Raw genomic sequence first — 22504 nt, 5'->3', positions numbered from 1 at the left:
GTCTGCAAATAACAGTATAGAAGTCTTGACATTAGTTGTAGAAGGGAAGTCAGCTGGGATCTCAGAGAGGTAATCTTCCAAACATTTAAGTACAAGGAAAAAAGGATAGGGGCCAGGACACACACATGACGTACATCTTTCAACATAGGGATCTTGTCGGTCAATTGGTCCTGTGCTCCCCATCTGACCTAAGCAAAGTTTTATCATGAGGCCTAATCAATAGCACGCCCATCGCCTTGAGAACCTGCCACAGCCTCGAGCGAGGAACCAGGTCGAAAGCCGATTTTATATCAACAAAGGCAACATATAAGTTGTCTGCCGGTCAAAACCGTCTTCCAGTTACTGTATCTACTAGCACTAGACAGTATATATAGAGATGACTGTGTAAGGTAGCCGGTCTTTACTAGAAAACAACAGCTCACATTTCATGAAGCAAGCAGATAAGAAATTGGCATTTCTTGGACAAACGTTTTTATTTGTAGGTGATGAAGCTGTGAGAAAAGATACGTTCAAGTAGATTCAGAAATATATTTTGCTGCCTTTTTCCCTTAGTAGAAGTGTCTACATGTGAGACCTACAATGCAGATTTGTAGTCGGTAAGCAAAGCAGCGAATAATGCGCCAAGGCTTTCAAAGGACACCAAATGCTCTTTCCTGAAGGAAAGGACTGTTTGTTACTAGCTGAGAAGAACAAGGAAGTGATTACGGCTCGAGTGGAAGCGTGACCCAGAGCTCCCAAATACAGCCTCCTAGCGAGACTGTTGTCCTTAAGGGGCAGGCTGTGGGAGCGGCGAGCAAAGAGGTAGACTCCGCCGCTCCCCAGCCTTTTATTCCAAAAATCTATTCGCGCCAGGCTGGTTCTAACCGGCCTAGCCATGCTGCGATGCGTGCCCCGGAAGTGATTACAATCACTTCCGGGTCACGCCCCAACAACGTAGAGACCAACGATTGGCGGGACGCGCCTGTCGCGTCACCCATGCGCGCGACAGGCCCGCCCCTGTGTGGTCATCGGGGGCCGGCAGGACCGCCATACATGCGGCGTGTCTGATGCCGGCCCCGCCTTTCTATATGGGCAGGTACAGCCGAGACCCCCTCCTCCCTTATCAATACTAAGACAGTAACACGCCTCACACAAGGGATTTTATTTTTGGTACCATGTTCTTTAGTTTTTTCTAAATTAATTCCTTGTGGAATATTGTTGCTATAAACAATTTTGAGGAGTGTAGGTTGAACAGTTTATTATTTCAGATAAAACTTCACTGGCTTCTCATGATTAGGTGTATCTCCATCGAACACTGAGACATTCATGATGCGTCACCAATTTTTCTGAAACCATCATGTATACCAAATGTTTCTTAGCTCCAGTAAGGTACCACATCTTACCTTTGCCAAGTTTAAAAACTTCTGCAGTGACAGAGCTTCCTTTTCAGTACTGACTAGCATCACTTAAACTTCCTTGCAATGCAAATTACAAAGCTCTCAGTCACCTGAAATCACAAAGAGCTGTAAAGATTTCTCATTGCTCCTTCGCCATCCTTCAAGCAATATCGCATGGTGAACTCTGACCTGGTAAACTCAGCTCAAACCAAGTCCACTGGAGAATACATATGCTAATAAGGTGTTCCTTTATCAATCTCAAACTTCCCCATTTCATTGACCTGTATGGCACCAAGTTTACAGAGCCCTTCTGGGGTACACGCGTGTTGCTCACATTCTAGACATAGGCCACACTCTAGATGCACACATACTTCCTTCTCAATATAATAGGCCAGCTGGGCGAGAACTGCATAGCTTTTTGGAACTTCAGCAGCAGTGGCCTCGATAGAGTTTTGTAACAGGAAGTGTAGCTGTTGGGGTTAGGCCCAATGTTAAGGTAGGGATAGGATCCGAAAAAGACATCATAGCTTGGTCCGGGGTCTTACCCAAAAAAGTAATGGCTCAGAGAATTGCAGTTGAAAAACAATGGTAAAAAGCTCAGCGAAAGACTTGGGGGCAGTACTGACTGAACACTCATAGGGATGTTGGAATCTTTTGGGAAATGGTTTCCTTTGCTGTAGTGGAAAACAATAATAAAGCTGTTGCTTCAGGCACATCCGAGGATGTATAGATCTATATTTCAGTGGTGCATGGTGATGTGGGTTTCATTCTTCAATAGGTAATTGTTGGTTATTATCTGTAATGTTAAAGATGCTTGATAGGGGCAGGTCACCATTAACTTTCGCTCAATTTAGGACATTTGGAAATGTAAGTATAGTTCCCAATTTGTGAAAAGAGATGATCCTGTTGTCCCTTTATATAATGTGGCCACAAAATCTTGGCTAGAACTATCAGCAGCAAAATAGCATTGACAGATCCCACAGAGGAACTGTATTAGGCAATCATTTATTCTCCTACAGACCTGGAATCCCTGCAGTATGGAGGCCGTTAGAGTGATGAACACAAGGGGCAGTGGACAAGAACCCTGCACCTTTAATGTTATTTCTTTACAGACTTGATAAGGCGATTTGAGTCTTATTGAGCTAAATACTTTTGTAAACCCTTTTGGTTTGCAGACACTTATTCAGGCCCTCTTCACAGACACCAGGGTGAGACTTAAGTTGGACAGGGGAACTAGGTGATAAAGTATAATCAGAATGATTAGGGATGTTAAGCATGGCTGCATGCAGGGCCTATTTTTGTTTAATGAGGGGTTGCTTGTGCTTCCCCATAATTGGGGGGGGGGGGGGGGGGGGGTGGGTGTCTGACACGTGGTTCTCACATATTCTTCCGACTCAATTTTTATGGTATATTGGCTTATCAGCCACAGCTTTCTCCAAGTGCTTTACATCTAAAGCACCGGTATTGCCATTATTTACTCTGAAATTAAAGCTATTGTGTTTGGAAAGCTGCGCTGTGACCATGAGTAGGAAACTGGAGATCATACCAGAAAAATGTAGCTGAATTTACTTTTCAAAGGGTCTTCATTGACCAGAAACCCAAGAGGGTGCATTCATATGGAGAATAAGTGCATTTGGGGTGTGGAAGACACCGCCTCAGTTAAGCATTTTTAGCATCACTCACAGTGGTCTAGTTTAAGCTATCTGCTCCAGCTTTATTTCACCAAGACTGTTGGAACATCTGGGGTAAGCTGTCAAAACAGTGCTGGGCATTCTTTGCCAGCCCCGCAGCAGCATACACTCCAGGGGTACTGTGCAAACACCACAGCGCGTCATTCTCTGCCAGCACCGCAACAGCATATACTCCAGGGGTACTGTGCAAACACCACAGCGTTTCATTCTCTGCCAGCACCGCACTGCAACAGCATACACTCCAGGGGTACTGTGCAAACACCACAGCGCATCATTCTCTGCCAGCACCGCACCGCAACAGCATATACTCCAGGGGTACTGTGCAAACAACACAGCGTGTCATTCTCTGCCAGCATCGCACTGGAACAGCATACACTCCAGGGGTACTGTGCAAACACCACAGTGCGTCATTCTCTGCCAGCACGGCACCGCAACAGCATACACTCCAGGGTACTGTGCAAACACCATAGCGCGTCATTCTCTGCCAGCACCACAACAGCATACACTACAGGGGTACTGTGCAAACACCACAGCATGTCATTCTCTGCCAGCACTGCACTGCAACAGCATACACTCCAGGGAACTGTGCAAACACCACAGCTCGTCATTCTCTGCCAGCACTGCAACAGCATACACTCCTGGGGTACTGTGCAAGCACCACAGCGCGTCATTCTCTGCCAGCACCGCACCGCAGCAGCATACTCTCCAGGGGTACTGTGCGAACACCACGGCACATCATTCTCTGCCAGCACCGCACCACAACAGCATACACTCCAGGGGTACTGTGCAAACACCACAACGCGTCATTCTCTGCCAGCACCTCACCGCAGTAGCATACTCTCCAGGGGTACTGTGCAAACACCACGGCGCGTCATTCTCTGCCAGCACCGCACCACTACAGCATACACTCCAGGGGTACTGTACAAACACCACAGCAAGTCATTCTCTGTCAGCACCGCACGGCAACAGCATACACTCCAGGGTACTGTGCAAACACCATAGCACGTCATTCTCTGCCAGCACCACAACAGCATACACTCCAGGGGTACTGTGCAAACACCACAGCGCATCATTCTCTGCCAGCACCGCAGACGTATACACTCTAGGTGTACTGTGCAAACACCATAGCGCGTCATTCTCCGCCAGCACCGCACTGCAGCAGCATACACTCCAGTTGTACTGTGCGAACTCCACAGCTCGTCATTCTCTGTCAGCACCGCACCGCACCGCAGCAGCATACTCTCCAGGGATACTGTGCGAACACCACCACTCGTCAATTCTCTGCCAGCACCGCACCGCAGCAACATACACTCCGGGGGTACTGTGGGAACACCACCGCTCGTCAATTCTCTGCCAGCACCGCACCGCAGCAGCATACTCTCCAGGGGTACTGTGCAAACACCACGGCGCATGATTCTCTGCCAGCACCGCACCACAACAGCATACACTCCAGGGGTACTGTGCAAACACCACAGCGCATCATTCTCTGCCAGCACCTCACCGCAGCAGCATACTCTCCAGGGGTGCTGTGCGAACACCACGGCGCTTCATTCTCTGCCAGCACCGCACCACTAAAGCATACACTCCAGGGGTACTGTACAAACACCACAGCGAGTCATTCTCTGCCAGCACCGCACCGCAACAGCTTATACTCTAGGTGTACTGTGCGAACACCACTGCGTGTCATTCTCTGCCAGCACCGCACCGCAACAGCTTATACTCTAGGTGTACTGTGCGAACACCACTGCGTGTCATTCTCTGCCAGCACCGCACTGGAACAGCATACACTCCAGGGTACTGTGCAAACACCACAGCACGTCATTCTATGCCAGCACCGCAACAGCATACACTCCAGGGGTACTGTGCAAACACCACAGCATGTCATTCTCTGTCAGCACCGCACTGCAACAGCATACACTCCAGCTGTACTGTGCAAACACCATAGCGCGTCATTCTCTGCCAGCACCACAACAGCATACACTCCAGGCGTACTGTGCAAACACCATAGCGCATCATTCTCTGCCAGCACCGCACCGCAGCCGTATACACTCTAGGTGTACTGAGCAAACAAAACCGCGCGTCATTCTCTGCCAGCACCGCACCGCAGCAGCATACACTCCAGTGGTACTGTGCAAATTCCACAGCTCGTCATTCTCTGTCAGCACCACACCGCAGCAGCATACTCTCCAGGGATACTGTGTGAACACCACCGCTCGTCAATTCTCTGCTAGCACCGCACCGCAGCAACATACACTCCAGGGGTACTGTGGGAACACCACCGCTCGTCAATTCTCTGCCAACACCGCAGCAGCATGCACTCCAGTGGTACTGTGCGAACACCACAGCGGGTCATTCTCTGCCCGCACCGCACTGCAGCAGCATACACTCCAGGGGTATCGTGCAAACACCACAGCGCATCATTCTCTGCCAGCACCGCACCACAGCAGCATACACTGCAGGGGTACTGTGCAAACACCACAGCACGTCATTCCCTTCCAGCACCGCAACAGCATACACTGCAGGGGTACTGTGCATACACCACAGCTCGTTATTCTCTGTCAGCACCGCACCGCAGCAGCATACACTCCAGGGGTACTGTGCAAACACCACAGCTCGTTATTCTCTGTCAGCACCGCACCGCAGCAGCATACACTCCAGGGGTACTGTGCAAACACCACAGTGTGTCATTCTCTGCCAGCACCGCACCGCAGCAGCATACACTCCAGGGGTACTGTCCAAACACTACAGTGCATCATTCTCTGCCAGCACAGCACAGCAGCAGCATACACTCCAGGGGTACTGTGCAAACACCACAGCGCGTCATTCTCTGCCAGCACCGCACCGCATCAGCGTACACTCCAAGGGTACTGTGAGAACACTGTGAGAAGTTGGCCTGATGTATGATGTCACTAGTTCTAGTGTACACCTTATATCAGTCCAAACAACCCTTATGGTGATTGGTTGTAAAGTCAACCTTATAGACCAGCTATCCTAGTGGTAGCATGGACAAGAGCAGTCTTAGGATAAACTCTGAATGGCATGTGAAGCCAGCTGTGATACCATATATAATCCCTTGAATACCAAATGAAAGGACACCACAACAAATATATATATAAAATAAAGTGTATTTATTCTAGTCAAACGCTCAGCACTCTTTATGAGATTAGAGGTAAGTACAACACAGTCTTATTTAAGCATACATTAAGTCACACAGGTAAGTAATACAGTTAGGCCCTAGGGGCCACGCAAACCATATACTAAAGAAGTGGTATAAGGACCACTGTCACGGAAATAGGATAGGCCTAGGCCTAGGGAATCGCTGGGGCTACACTACACTAGCAACAGTTAGGAAGTGGGAGGCCCACGGGATTCAGGTGCAGAGTGGAAACACTCACGCGTAATGCGTAAAAGTCGATAGAATTACTAGCAGTTAGAAATTAACAGTTTAAGGACACTTCTGAAGTAGCTCGAGAGTCGAGACTCGGAAACTAGACCCTAGGATAGTCACTACCCTTGTGAGCACCGAAGTACCCAAGTTACCTAGCCCACGGGCTGCGGGTGCATAGGTGTGAACTTGCGTCGGGTTTCGTCGTGGACTTCTATGGATGCCTGAAGGAAAGTTGCTGACAGGCAGTCAGTGAAGAGTATCCGGTGGATCCCAAGGCTGGGATCAAAAAGAGAGGAGACCTGCAAGCAGAAGGGACAGAGTCAAGGTCACTAGCCAGTGACCACGTGGAACCAGGAAGGAACCAGGCGATTTCGTGAAGATTGCAGGTGAAGGTGAAGCTTGTCGCTGCAGCCACGGGGACCAGGAGACGTCGAGGACGACCAGGACCAGGAGGCGAGCTGTCCCACGAAGGCTCTTGCTGTCGGCGGCGTCGAAGTCGAACTAGGACTCACCAAGCCTTGGCAAGCGGAACCCACGAAGAATGGAGGACTTGCTTCTGGTGCAGACCAGGAAGGTCTGGGGTGCTTCTCTTTTGCAAGGAAGTGGGAGCCAGTCTGGAGGAGCCAAACCAGCAGTGAAGATTTCAGGATGCGTCGTCACAAAGGCCACTAGCCAACGGGCAAGCAACCGGACAGGCGCGGCAATCAGGAAAATGCAGAAGGGCCCCACGCAGGACTCGTGGAGTGTGGGGGGCTGATCTTCGGTGCAGATGGTGCTTGGGGTTGGGGCTTCTCAATCCCCGGTGCACAACTTCGAGGGTGCCTCAGAAGCTGCGCTGGAAGATACTAGCCACTTTTCCCAGGTAGCCGGTCCCACGTCTCTCGTCGCCTCCACGGATCTCAGCTCGGCTGTGGATGTGGATCAGGGTCGGAGAAGTCTGGAAGTCAAGGCTCTGGTCGGGCTCTGCAGTCGGTCCCTCGTAGAACTTCAGCAAAGCAAAGGGTAGTCTCTTGATGGTGCCTGTTTGCACAGGGTAGCCACTCCTTGGCCACAAGGGAGATTCTTCAGTCTTCTTCATTCGTCGAATGTCGAAGGTCCAGAGTTTCTGTTCAAGTTGCAGGTTCAGGATAATCTAATCTTCTGGGGCCCAGCTACCACTCGTATACTAATCTTGGGGGCTGGGTTGCCTGCTAGGTCACGCCTTATGGGTGGGACCTGGGAGGGAGGTGGTTACACCCCCTTCCCTTTGTCCAGTTTCGCACCAGGACTGGGGCTGGAGTGCCCCAGCACCGGTTTGAACTGGACTATGCATGGGACACCTTGTGTGCCCCAGGCATGTCTCATTCCTTTCAGCCCTCCCTGCCCCAATACACTAAAGTCTGTCTGGGGAGGTGCTAGCACCTCCCCAAGCAGGAAACCTATTATCCAAGCCTCCCTTGCCGGGATCACTCCCAGCAGCAGGAGGTCAGACTTGTGTCTGTGGCAGCAGCATCCATTTTGTGATGCTGAGGCTTTGGTTAGAGTTAAACGGCAAAGTAGGATTTTAACATGTCTCTCCCTCTAGAAGGGGGGAATAATATCCTCATCACCAGAAATGGTATGGGGGTATTATTCCAAAGTGTTAGACACCTTACACAACATGTTTTGATAAAGCCAAACCATAGTTACCATAACCGTTTAAGATTATAAGGCACTTTAAGAGTATATGGTAGGCTATATCATAGAACAGCTATAAGGACATGGTTCCGAAAGCTGCAGACAGGCTCAGCTCATGCTAGAGCACCATCTCACATGTTACCAAGCACTCTGCCTCCAGGATTGTTAAGGCCTGCCATAGGAGTGGCTGATAGGTACACATGTGTCTATATTAAGGGTAGATATAGGTATACTATATCTAAGCAAGGGGTGATTACACGACCTTGCCCCAGCTGAGTGATCAGCCAGTTGTGTCTGATTGGAAGGCCAGACCAGGGGTGGCATAATACATGCTGCAGCCCCTGGGAGGCCTAGGGTACACCTATGCCCTGGGTACCTAGGGTACACTGTACAGGGTCCAATAAGGTGATCCTTACCAATTGGGTATGTACCTAGGGTACATGGAGTCCATTTTAAAGAGAGAGCAGACAGCCTGAGACCCTGAATGGCAGGATCTCAGGCCAACTAAGTCGAAAAACCAGCTAGACACTAGGCAAAAAGTTGGGGGTAACCATAGTCAGATATCCACCTTCCTACAAACACCACCACACGTCATTCTCTGCCAGCACCACACCGCAGCAGCATAAACTCCAGCGGTACTGTGCGAACACCACAGCGCGCCATTCTCTGCCAGCACCGTACCGCAGCAGCATACACTCCAGGGGTACTGTGCAAACACCACAGCGCGTCATTCTCTGCCAGCACCGCAGCAGTATACACTCCAGGGGTACTGTGCAAACACCACAGTGCGTCATTCTCTGCCGGCACCGCACAGCTACAGCATACACTCCGGGGGTACTGTGCAAACACCACAGCGTGTCATTCTCTGCCAGCACCGCAACAACATACACTGCCGGGGTGCTATTAGTAAGGTTAGTCTGAGGGCTAGTGCCAGAGTAAGGGATTGTTTAAGGTTTGTGTAGCTGCCCTGACACATGGACTGGTGTGTACCTTGTTCCCATTCATTCCCTCTTTTTCTTTCTAGTGCCTGCTACAGCAGTGCCATATATATTCCCTGGCTGTCCCGCCACAGCCCCTTCCGGGGCAGGCCATGGGACTCAAGGGACCCAGTTTCTTTTAAAAAAAAATTTATTCTGAGTATTGCCTGACCCAGAAGTTGTCAAGACTCAGTACCGGTAACTAAAAATGCTAAACTAACTTGAAATCAGGCTAAGAGCGTTGTATGGTGAAGTTAAAGACTAATCATAGTATAAGTGCATCATATATGTTTGCATGGATCTACTGCTACTTGTAGAGCCCTTCCCAGTGCAACCAGGAATTCTTTGAACCAGTAGTACTTGGACAAGAAATCCCCAAAGACAGGCTCAGGCCAAACAGCAGCAACTTATCCTGTACCTGCAGCTGTGTTTCTGATCTCACTATGTGCTCTGTAAACCTTGCGCTCGTTGTAGAATGACAAATGTTTACAAATACCTCTCCATACTGTTCCACTTCTATTGAAGGGTTAGTTGGAAGCTGGGTGTGTCTTTTTTTTTCGTTTTCGCTCTGTGCATTATGTTTTCATAGAATGGATTACGGTTGTGGGTTAGCCCATGAAATTATTTCAAGCCAAAGCCTCATTATCTATGTAGTCGTTTTTACTCAGGGTTTTAAGTGTTCTTTTCCTGCCTTTTGTCTACGGATTTGATCTGGATCATAAAATGCCCTCTAATTATAACTTGTGGGATTAGATATGAACTTTTAAGGTTGTCTTTTACTTCAGTCAGTTGTTCTGAATTATGTACTGTTTTTTGACCAATCGATTCTTCTATGTCGCTTTCTCAAGAATTGTGGGTGCCTCGAAGTCTGGTACCCTTTTATTACATCCCTCTCAATGCCATCTCCAGTGTAAGACCCTTGAGATGTCGGGAATTCTCTGCACGGTTTCAGATAAAAAGCCTATTTCTACCATATTTTAGGTCTCCGTTACTGACTTTTTTTTAAACATTAGCTGCTCCTCCTGCAGACATCAGGAATTTTCTCCTTTTATTTCTTCCTTGCTTGTTTCTTTAGAACTGTGTTTGTGGCAGACAGATTTCATCCTTCTTGGAAGATGAAACGTGGTAAAATAAGTTGGTTGAACATGGCACAGATGAGCTTTTTATGAGCCTTTACCCATCACCTATAACCTATGTGGCATGCTCTATGCAACCTACCAAAGATTGCTGTACTTGTGCTGTGTGGAATCATTCACAGTCATGCTCTGGAATTCATGCTCTGGAACTTACCAAATCTTTCTGTTTCTATGCCACATGGTCTGTGCAAACTACCAAAGTCTCCTGTACCAATGCCATATGCCCTGTGGCAGCTACCAAAGCCCCCTGTACTTGTGCCTTGTGCTCTGTGGAACTTACCAAAGCTTCTTGTGCCTATTCGGTATGCTCCATGGAACCTTTCAAAGGAATCTGTACTTAGGCCATGTACTACATGGAACAGACAAAAGCATGTACTTATGGTGTGCGCTATGTACAACCTATCAAAGCCGCCTGTGCTGTGTGCTCTGTGGAACCTACCAAAGTGTCCTGTAACTGTACTGTGCCAGCTGTAGAACCTACCAAAGTCTCCTGTACCTAAGCAATGTGCTCCGTGTAACCTTCCAATGTCTCCTGTACATCTGCCTCGCTTTGTGTAAGCTACCAACCCCTCCTGTTACTATGCCGTTTTGGCTGTGGAACCTAAAAAAACTCCTCAACGTATGCCATGTGCTCTGTGTAACATACCAAAGCCTCCTCTACGTATGCAAGATTCTCCTAGTACCCTACCAAAACCTCCTATGCCTATTCTGTGTGTAATGTGGAACCTGCAAAAGCCTACTGTAACGGTGCCATTTCGGCTATGTAACCAACAAAAACGGCTGTACCTATGCTGTGTGCTTCGTGGAACCTACAAAAGCCTAGCTCTGTGGAAGCTAGCAAAGCGTCCTGGAATTATGCTGTGTGATTTGTGGATCCAACCAAAGACTCCTGAACGTATGCTGTGTGCTCTTTGAAACCTACCAAAGCCTCCTGGACTTATGCTGTGTGCAGCCTACCAAAGCCACCTGAACTTATGCTGTGTGCTCTGTGGAACCTACTAAAGCTTCTTTGACTTATGCTGTGTGTTCTGTGGAACCTACCAAAGCCTTCTCGACTCGCGGTGTGTACTCTGTGCAACCTACCAAAGCCTCCTGGACTTATGCTGTATGCTCTGTGGAACCTACCAAAGCCTCCTGAACTTATGCTGTGTGCTCTGTGGAACCTACCAAAGCCTCCTGGACTTATGCTGTGTGCTCTGTGGAAGCTACCAAAGCCTCCTAGACTTATGCTGTGTGGAACCTACCAAAGCTACCAAAGCCTCCTGGACTTATGCTGTGTGCTCTGTGGAACCTACCAAAGCCTCCTGAATGTATGCTGTGTGCTCTGTGGAACCTACCAAAGCCTCCTGGACTTATGCTGTGTGCTCTGTGGAACCTACCAAAGCAACCAAAGCCTCCTGGACTTATGCTGTGTGCTCTGTGGAACCTACCAAAGCAACCAAAGCCTCCTGGACTTATGCTGTGTGCTCTGTGGAACCTACCAAAGTTACCAAAGCCTCCTGTACCTCAACTGTATGGCCTTGAAACCTACCAAAGCCTCCTGTACCTATGCCATGTGCTCTGTGGAACAGAATCCATATGAACCTCCTGTGCTTATGCCATGTGCTGCGTTGAACATATCAAAGACTGCTCTCCCCCCCATACCAGGACCACCCTAATTGGGGAAAGTTCTTCAGAATGTCACAACCAGATAACTTCAGTAACATATGTTGACGATGACCAGATTCGTCTGCGTGTAAATAGTGAATCAGATCAATAGCTCGCTGTATTTTTTATTTATTTATTTGTGTCTCATCTTGAGAGAACTTTGGAGTGATGGGATATATAATCATAAAGAAAAGAGGAACAGCAAGCACAACCAGTAAACACAATGAGGCTACCAGAGTCTCGCATATGGTGGCAAGCACACCTATCAAGCCTTTTTCTGGTGAGAAATTGTTCAGTTTGGGTGGGGATCCAGTTTGTTCAATGGTTTAGGTCCCAGCACTCCCAAGGATTCACTTCTTTGTTACAGTCGATTAAAGGACATGGAAGAATCAAATGCAAGGAACCTCACTGAAAGATCCCTGCCGGGGCGCACAGCGTGGTCAACTTGTAGTGGATGCAGGGCCTTTGTCGCAGCAGGCCGGACAGATGATGTAAAGTGTTGTGGCATCTGCGCAGAGCCAGTGGACTGCTTTCAGTGCTTATACCATCGCAGGCTCAGGGTGCTATTGGTGTCTGTTGGAAGTCTGCCGATGATGTCCTTTGGAAGGCCTGTCTAAATAGCATTGCAATAGTCTTGACACCCCATGCACAGACATCCAGTTAGATCAATCCGATGAGAGATTGTCAATGTGAAGACAGTATAGAGTTGACTCCTAGCTACAACAGACTTAAAACTGTACCAGAAAGCGGCTTCAACACTTTAGTGCAGCCTGAGCACTCCTGTCTCTCGCAAACTGAACTCGTCGTACTTGTGTCAAATTTTTAAAATAGGCCCTTTGAAAGAGGACAGCTTGAACATCTTTCCGGCACCACCTTTTTAACCTGCCTAGCTTTAGCAGCACTTTATACTGCCCATCAGTGCCTGCTACTTGAACTGACCACCACTGCCCATCCCCTCATTGCTCACCAGTGCCTGGTCCTTAACTTGCTCTGCTGGGCCCACTTTTTCGCTACCTGCTAATGCCTTTTCGCATTTTCCATTAGTGGCAGCTACTGACACTGCCAGTGCCTTTCAATGTCTGCTCTTCATACTTCTTATCAGCCTAGTTCACTGCCCCTGAATGGCAGCTTCTCGCACTGCCCATCCATTACAGCTTCATATACTGGCTTCAGTTGTATCCCCCCACAGCCAACAAGTGCAGCCCTTCACATGTCTAATCAGTGTCAAACCCCTCCACTCCCAGCAGGGCTATCTTATGAAACTGCCCATTTGTGCCCGCTCCTCAGAATGGACTCCTGGTTCTGCTCCTCATACTGCCCACTTGTGTCCATCAGAGCTGCTTGAAGGCTGCTGAGGGCGTTGATGTCATTGTGAGTGAGTGCTTGGCTTCCCAGGTGAGTTGCCCTCCATTGAGCTGTTTGCAGTTTTCTTATTCACTAGATTCTTAACAGTATACCTGTTATCTTTTGTCGGCCTTCTATCGTTCTTCTTTCTCTAGGATTATTCTTTTTTGCTTCTTCTCTGAGACACTCTCTTTCCTGTCTCCATTTTAGTTTTATAATATTATATTCACTCCTCTCTCCTCCTTATCCTTTTACTCTGTCATTCTTTTTCACTCTGTCTACACATCTTTTATCTCCATTTTTTTTTTTTTGTCAAACCATTTTTATTGCAGGACCAAATACAGCGTACAGCAGTCAGGATGCATGTCAGTAATGCAGGTTTCCCGTCCTCCCCTTAACCATTAATCCGTGTAGTTTACACAGCCGTACTGCCCACATCCCGGAGGCCGGGCGGCGTCATATAGACACATGGCACATCAATACGAAACTTGTCAGGAGTATACTTCCGGTGAGGAACCCCGCTGCCTGCTTTTGATCGCTGTCCCTCCGCTCCCCTAAATACCCACAGGACTTACAATCTACTTTCAGAAAACCTTAAACTTGGAAACTCCCCCTCCCCCCACCCCTTCCTGGTGCCTTCCCTATTGCGCCTAGTCAGGAACATATAGCATGTGTGGCGGGTAGCAGGAAAAATGCAGTAGTCCCTAATCGTGCGTGCTTGGCAGGGGGGCCAGTGGCACGACTTCGTCCGCTGCTTCCCCAGAGTTCTCACCCTCCTCCCCACTGGCTGGGCTATCTCGCAGGGCCTGCACCATCACCTCCCATACCATTGCCGCCGCCTGAGCCCGGTCGTCCGGTTTTCGGTGAGCTAGTTGGTACCTGAGTGTGCTCTCGCTAGCCGCCCATTTGAGAAATTCATTTAGCCATCGCCGGTGTGTAGGCCCCGCCTTCGACTTCCACCCTTTCGTCACCTCTCGCTTAGCTAGGAGAAGGCCCATGTCTATAAACTTGCTGGACATTTTATTCTTGGGCGTGTGCGGGAACCAGTGGAGTATACAAACGGCCGCGTCGTATTGTTGGTCCCTATCTGCTAAACTCTTTTATCTCCTTCATGCCAATTCCTTGTTGATCCAGCTGTTTTGCTCCCTCTCTTCTTTCCTTCCCATCCGTCATCCCTCCTGCTGGGCCCTGTCCTTCCTCTCTCTCTACTCTCTCTCCCTCCCAGCAATGACTCCCTGTTCTGACCTGTTTCCACATTACACTATAGCCAGGTTGATGTCTGTAACAGTTGCCCGCCTTTCAAATGTGCTAAGTTCATTATTAAAGAATAACCAGCCTTTTCAAGATTTAAAATAAACCAAAGAGATACCTCTTCAAATAAACTGTGGCATCCCAACCCCCCATGGTATCCTTTGCCCGCAACGGAAGAAGCACAACTGGGCATTTCTCTCTTTTCAAACTGTGTTGATCAATATTCTAGAAGGCCGTTATCAATATAGAACTGCTGCCATTATCCTAATAGTGGTGCAAACTGGATTAAAGTCACACTCACATTACCCATGATTGTGGTCACAGATGGCAATTCCAAACGTCATAAGGGATCTTAAAGATGAGATTAAACATGGTGCTATTAGAGGAGGGCGTCCTACACTGGTCACAGGTCCGGCCAAGTCCTCTGGTAGTTGCAGTTCTAGGTCGTCCATCACTCACAGTGTTTATCGCTGTCGCTTGAGTGGTGCTGCCCAGTTTCTCCTTCGTAGCTCTTGACAGCAGTGTTTTGTCCCTTTGAACTCTTCAGAAGGGCAAATAGTCTATTGAGGGGGGCGGGGGGGAGGGGGCTGACTTGCTGTTTATTGTCCGGTTGAGTTCTAAACCCCTCGCAGATATAGACATATGGATCCAGAAACCAATGTTGAACACTATGACAAAAGGGACGGCAGTAGAAAGAGCTTCCTCATTTAATCAAATCGAAATATCTTTCATACTTATTTCTCAAACACTGGTGATCAGATTTACACCAATCCAAGTAAGAGTACTTCTGTGAGTAAACTTCTGCTTTCATGCTAAGTTTCGCGTAATTCCTCTCAGTGGGGCATATGTATGAACAAGCCCTTTTGCAATTCCTTAATAGCGATTTTTAGCGAATTGCTATTAAGGAATCGCAAAATGCTATATATGTAGGAATCGCAATAATAATTGTGATTCCTTAATATTCTTTAATTGCGAATCGCGATTCGCAGTTAAGGAATACCTTCCCATTCATTCTTATGGGCATAAAGGTCCATAGGAATGAATGGGAAGACCTTCTCAATTTGCGATTACCAATTAGAGAATCGCAAATTGAAAATGCGATTTCAAGGTTGCAAGGGTGTCATAAGGACACCCTGATGCACCCCTGAAATGAGCATGTGTGCACATGTGGCGCACATACATGCCCTAAGGGCATGTATGTGTCCCACATGGCACTTTACAAATAGCACAAAAGTGCTTTTTTCAAAGAATTCGCAAATTGCCACCAACTGTCAGTTGGTGGTAATTTGCGATTTCTTATGTAAAATTCGAACAACTTAGGTGCTTTCTACATCACATTTAAGGAATCGCAATTTGCGATTCCTTGCATGTAATAGAGAAATTTTGCAATTCTCTAATTTGCGATGCCCTTTTGGGATGATACTGATTCTGAGAATCGGCCTGGTTGCGAACGGGAAAAGGGCTTGATACATATGCCCCAGTGTTTTTTCTGTATTGGAGAGCAATGAATCCCGTGGAATTTAAAATGAAAAATGTCTTGTTTTTGCCCCTTCTGTTTTTTGAACAATGCTGGATGGACGTGCATGTAACATGAATTGCAAAGTTCAAATTGGATGGATGTTTTTATTAGAAAGGTTTGTGAAGATTCATTAAATGATGCCAAAGTTATCAAGAATGGAAAATATTCCTTTTCAGTGGAAACTCTGACCTAACGATAATTTTTCACTGGCTATCAACAGTGTGTAGTATATGCAATGCAGGGGTGTGGACTCCTATCTCCTGATGCCCAGGACATATTGTTTGTGGTGAAGAACATCAAGTGAAAGTCAGTCATAAATACTTTATTCAGTTAATAAAAATACAATAAAAGCACATCACAAACATAAAAGCAGGAATAAAAAGTGCATATCATCATAGGTACACATATTCAATATTAACATACCATGAAAAGGATTACATTTAAAGAAACCTTCACATAAATTCAGCAGCGTAAGTTTTATTTTCCTATTTCTGAGTGTGCCTGCCAAACCACTTGCCACGTTAAAACAAATTTGGGGGGTACCGTAACATTTGAAAGTGGATCAAGGCTAGTTTTACCTTTCCAAAGTCCCTTCCCTCTAAGCAAGAGTAGAATGAAACGTTGTCCTGAGGTCCAATAATGGTTACACAAGAAAATAAAATGCACTGTGTCTTGAACCAAAAATCGTCACATGAACATTGGCCTTGATCTCCCACATTGTGGTGCCCCAGGGGTCCTGCAAGTGCAAGAGATTCAATCTAAAACGGATGAAGAGGAAGCTGTGATGGAGTGATGTAACCACGCTTAGGTAGGGTTCCATGGAATCATCTGTTTTTAAAAGTATAGGTTTTCAAATTTCTCCTTCTTCTCTATCCGCTTTGACTCTTATCATGAATTGCTTTTTAATCCAGGACAGATCTTTTATGGTGATCCTCTCCGGTATTCCATATAAAGCTGGACACCTCAGTTTTTCCAATGAAACTTTAAAATAATGCTGCCATGGAATGGGATGTCGATTGTCCAGGGAAAGACAGCCTGTTATGATGGCGTGGTTCAACCCTAGCTCAGTACTTGACCAGATTTTTAACCAATCTGTCCTCGATGTACTCCAACCCCAACTCTTCATGCGCTATAAAGGTGCCTGACTGTGGGATTACAGTAATATTCTAATAAAATCATTTTTGTCTCTCTGTATCTCACAACAGTCCTTAGATCCCCATAAAACATGCCCCCCAAACAAGGGAACGCAGTGACTCAGGTCGCTTCCTACTTGCCTCCCATACTTTTCCCCGGGCCTTCTTACGATTGATGACCATCGTGTGGAATTTAGAGTAGTTTGTGTCCCTGTCAACATCAAGTGTTCATGTTTATTTTCTCCACAGTAAGGTTTGTGAAAGAGGATTTTTTCCACTAAGGCAACGTTGGTATCCATATGTATAAGTTGTTCAGACTTCTTCATATAATTCATTCATGCAAAGCCTTTATTATTAGGTCTCTAAGATATGCATTGAGCTGTGAGCTTCGCTTGCAGTACTGACAGCGGTTTAATTATAAAAACATGTACACGTTTGGAAAATGTAACAAATTTAAATCTATGTGTAATGCTACGAGGAGCCCCCTGATTATTGGAAAATTCATACATAAGCAAAAACGCAAGATTAGTGAGTGATTACTTTCAAAATAATATATACACTGGAACACGTTTTAGTCCGGTGTTTTCTAGTGTGGTAAGAGATTGGAGACAAGTTGGTGAATAACATTAAACATGTTGGTGTGTATTGACCGAAAGAGCATTCCTGTCCTGTAACTACCGCTTCCCCACCTGCTTCCACCCCATGTATATAGATGTGTAGAAAGGTGGTAAAATCAGATCTTTGCTAGAATCTAAACCCTGATCTAATGTGAGCCGTACCATAATCGGAGAGTCTGTTATCCTGACTCTGATATAATGAGAATGCTGACTCAATTTGCCACCTCACTGCATGCCTCCAAAAAGAAGTGCATTTTTATAGGACAAGTAGATCTCTGAAACATCCCATCTCTTGGGCAAGGAAATATTTTATAAAATTGCACACCCCTTTATAATGTGCATGTGTATTTACATCATAAAATGCGCTGTTAAAAGTACAACCTCATTGCATGTATTTTTCCTTTCGTCAGCTTGTATTCATATATTAATTCCTTCATAATGAACCATGTTGCAGAGATTCTTACTTGATTTCCTTATCTAGAATCACTGTTCTCTAGTGCAACTCCTTGCTGTGTATTTCTTTTGTACTGCGTCTCTACAAAAAACATAAAAAAAATCGAGATATGATCCTTGTGAGAAGTTGGCCTGGCATATGCTGTTCCTAGTTATAGGGACACCTTGCACCAGTCCAATTCGACTCTTATTGATGATAGGTTTAAGACAACCTTTAAAGAAAGCTATCCTAGTTGTAGCTGTGGAGAGCAGCCTTCAGGCTAAGTCTTGAAGGAGTGTTAAGCTTATTGTTTTCCCATAATAACCTCTTGAATAACCAAATGAAAGAGTAGCCCACACAGGTATATATATAAAATATATGTATTTATTCTAGACAGAATCCCACAGTCGCTTTATGTGACTAGTGGCAAAGTTACACTTCAAACAAGCATTTATAAACACAAATAGCACAGAAATCAATGGGCCCCAGGGGGGGACAAATCATATATCAAAAAAGTGGTATAAGAACCACGACAATTCTACAGGCAATGCCTAGGGCATTCAGGATCGCTTGCCCCTTCAGAATCCACCCACAGTTATGAGGAAGGGGACCCACGGGAGACGCGTCCAGTGCAAAGAGCTGCTATCGGGATCTCAATGTTAGCCTATGGAGAATGTCGCGGTTTAAATTATACAGATTAAAGTCACTTCTAGCAGGAGTACAAAGTTAAAACTTTAGACCTAAGCTTTTGAGGAGCCCACTACCACGAGAGTACCGAGGTACCACTGTTACCTGCCCCAGGGAAGCCGGGTGCATAGGTCGATTCTGGTGTCGGGTCACGGGCTGATTTTCTATAGGGAAATGTTCAAAAGTGCTGCTAGCCAAAAGCGTCGATGATGCCGTGAAGATCAAAGATGTGAAGATTGTAGAGAAGAACCTGAAAGCAGAGGGGACAGAGCCTGGGTCACGGCACAGTGACCAGGAGGCTCAAAGCAAGGAGCCCTTCGATGTCGGGTGCTTCAGGTGAGAGGTGCTGTTGCTTGGATCTGCAGCCACGGGCTCCGGGAGGCTTCAAGGAAGGCCAGCTTCCGGAGGGCGACTGTCCCACGTCGGATGAGGGTCGCTGCGGTGTTAGTGTCCGGATTGGATCCACTAAGCCTTGACAACCGCAACCCACGAAGAATAAACAAATCAGCTACAGTGCAGACCCACGAGGTCTGGGAGAGGTCTCCTTTGGAGAGACTGTAGAGCAGGCCTGGAGCAACCAGGGGAACTCTTGTTTGTCGAGATAGACCTCCGCTAGGGCCCACAAGTCGAGAGACAAGCGACCGCGGGAGGCGGCAATTTGGCGTGCGTAAAAGGGCACCCACGGGCCACCGGAGGGGGCTAGGGCGCTGGTCTTTGGCACAATTGCTGTAGAGTGGTTGGCTCAAACGGGCCAAAGCACAACTTCCCCACTGGTCAGGGTCGTGTGCGATGCAAGAGGTGGCCGGTGTCCTGGGGTATTGGGGATCTCGGCACCCACACGGTCCACGGTGCCCAAACTCGTTGAGCACACTCACTGGCCTCTGGGATGCGCTGGAAACCCACCTTAAGGGTGCTGGAAGTCGTCGAAGTCCGTCGGAGCAGCGAAGTTCCAACCGCGTCACTTGCAGTGTTTCAGGTGCCTGCCAAGCAGGGGGATAACTCCTTTATCCCAAGGGAGATTTCTTCTGTCAGCTGGACAGCAGCAAGTCGAAGGTCAAGACTGTAAAGTTCAAGATTAATCTGAGGCTCTGGGGCCACGTTATTCACCTTTATCCCCAAGATTAGGGGAGTGTCCAGAGTAGTGTCCACCAATGAGTGGTGAGGCAGGAAAGGGTGGCTACACCCTCTCCCCTTTGTGTGTTTCCCGCCTGGGCGAGGGGCAGGATGCCCCTGAACCGGTTCCAAGTGGTGTATGCAGAATTAGGTCACTGCAGCTGCCTACGTGCAACTCTGAAAGGACATTTGGTGCACCCACCCTGTTCCAATCCACATTCTCCTGTCTGGGGAGATGCTAGCACCTCCCTGCCACAGGAGCCCTATTGTCCAGCTGGCGAGGCTGGGGTTTTCCCCAGCAACAGCCAGCCAGGGTCGTGTAGGTGGCGGGCAGTAGCCATTTTGTGAAACTTGTGCACTTTTAAATTGGTTTCTAAATTCTACCGCTTTTCCCATATCGCCCTTTTAGCAAGGGGGAATCGTACCCTCATGCCCATGGCTGGACTGGGGGTATGATTCCTACATGTTTGACACCAAACACGATATGGTTCTGTGTAGCCATTCTCAAGTTATCGCGGTATCGCGATAGACTTATAATGCGGTTAAGAGTATATGGTATGGCTACACTACAAGCAACCCAGTAACGATTTTACAAAGGTTGCAGAGAGGCTCTACTCATGTAGGGGTCCCCCCTCACACATACCTCAGGACCCTGCCCTGTAGGATTAACAAGGCCTGCTATAGGGGTGACCTATGAGAGTACATGTGTTGTAATGGGGTGGGGTATAGGGTACCTATATCCCTGTAAGGGGTGCTAGCACCACCTTACCCAGACTACAGTAGTGGTCTGGTGGTGTCAGTTTGTATGGCTGTCCCAGGGTGGCACAATAAGTGCTGCAGCCCTGGTAGGCCTACTGGGGGACCCATGCCCATGGTACCTAGGGTACCATCTACAAGGGACTGGTAGGGCATGCCCAGCATCCAATTAGTTTGTACCTAGGGTACTTCACATTAGTTTTAGGGAGAAAGCAGATAGGCTGGGGTCCTGGATAGCAGGATCCCAGCCAGACTAGTCAAAAACCATTCAAATACCAGGCAAAAAGTTGGGGGCAACCATTAGTCAGATTCCACCTTCCTACAGTCCTTCTGTTGACTAACCTTTTATTATCGTGCCATTATATGCAGTTTGACTGAGCATCCATGCGAGTCACTTCTCATCAGTTGTACCCGTGGGATCTCATTCCCATTGTTTTTGTGTATTGTCATCAGCAAAAGTGATGAGTCAAGGTTACAGGGCATCTGAACAGGTGTAACTCAATGACCTCTTGCACTTTTTGCATCAATTGGTTTCAAGTTTGTCATTTGTCAGGTTTCCGATGCACACAAATAGTTTTAAAATAATATTTTCAGACTTAAATTATTAAAGAGGAGACAAAAGGTTTCATAATGTCTTCAATGTGTGTTTTTTGCAGGTCAAGCTACACCAAGCCTCAGCCCCCACAGCATGAACATCATGAGGTAGGATCAGTGTCTCTGTTCCAGAGCTAGGGCATAAGAACTGCTGCAGAGCTTCGTCTTACTCCGCCCCTTGTCAACCGTGGGTATTGGTTTTCAGTGAGTTTATCTATTATCAGGGCCTATTGTGTTATTGAAAATTCAAAAGGTGTTCAGATGTAAAATTCTGCGTTCAGTAAGCAAGAGTCGAAGTAAGACTTTCCAACCACTCAGTGAAGCACACATCTTCACGCCTCGTCTCTCTGTTGCTCCTTAAGGTATTCATTTCATGACAATGCAGCAGGAATACGGATCATATGTTTCGTGATTATTTTCTGTTAGATTTGCAGTTCTCTGGCGCTATCATCCTGCAAGACCCTTTAGTAATTTTTTGGTAAATAGTTGTTGAGTGAAGTGAGTACAGTGGAGCCAGGACTAGGGTGGCACCTTAACTTGTGAACTTAATATATTTTAAGGTTTTGTGCTATAGCCACTAATACACCCCAGTCAGTCTTAACTCCCTTGTAACTTTACTTTATTTTCACGGATTATAAACTTTTTAAGCCAGAGGTTCATGTCTGGCTACTTGTTTGTCTGTCATAGCAAAGTGGTGAATATTCTAGTTCATTCATTATTTGTGCAAACTAAATTAGGAAACATCCCATCATCCGAAGCCCGCTAACTCGCCCACTACCTTTAGTGCCTGACTATCCCACAAGGGGACTCCGATGGGACAACCCTGGACCAACCTATCATTCAGATTGCTTCCACACCGAGCCAATCAGACCATACGTATGGGCTCTGGCCATGTAGCCGGTGGGTTTGTACCACATAGCAATAGTAGGTACCCAACTTCTCCCAATGTTTTCCTATGTAGTTGGTACATTGGTTAATCAGGAGGCGTGAAGATCCAATTCGTGTTACAATTTGTGCTGCCCAATGATATCTGCGAATGTCCAAGAGTCCAGGGCCTCCATCGTACACTCGTTGGTATAAGTTAGCTAGTGATATTCTAAGTGCCTTCTGATCTCATAGGAGGCTTATTAGCAGCTCCTCAGCTAGTGAGAATGTCCTTATTATCGTCATTGAACTATTCTGTTGT

At 47.1% G+C, this 22504-nt stretch overlaps 1 protein-coding gene across 5 annotated transcripts in view; it reads left to right on the top strand.

Annotated features, from left to right (window-relative positions):
• The window catches only part of CLDND1 (claudin domain containing 1), a 65916-nt gene that overhangs the window by 8640 nt on the left and 34772 nt on the right, over nt 1–22504 (top strand). For 2 of the 5 annotated variants that reach the window (XM_085651674.1, XM_085651671.1), the window contains exon 2: nt 21381–21426. The gene's annotated coding sequence lies outside the window, so the exon portion shown is untranslated. Of the gene's footprint in view, nt 1–21380; nt 21523–22504 lie in introns of all 5 variants that reach the window. The other 3 variants (XM_085651675.1, XM_085651672.1, XM_085651673.1) reach the window with 2 other exon arrangements.

The sequence above is a fragment of the Triturus cristatus genome, chromosome 4_1 (genome assembly GCF_964204655.1).
Source record: "Triturus cristatus chromosome 4_1, aTriCri1.1, whole genome shotgun sequence".
Lineage (NCBI taxonomy): Eukaryota > Metazoa > Chordata > Amphibia > Caudata > Salamandridae > Triturus > Triturus cristatus.
Note: the sequence above shows the minus strand (reverse complement) of the source record. Positions and strands in the feature narration are given on the sequence as shown.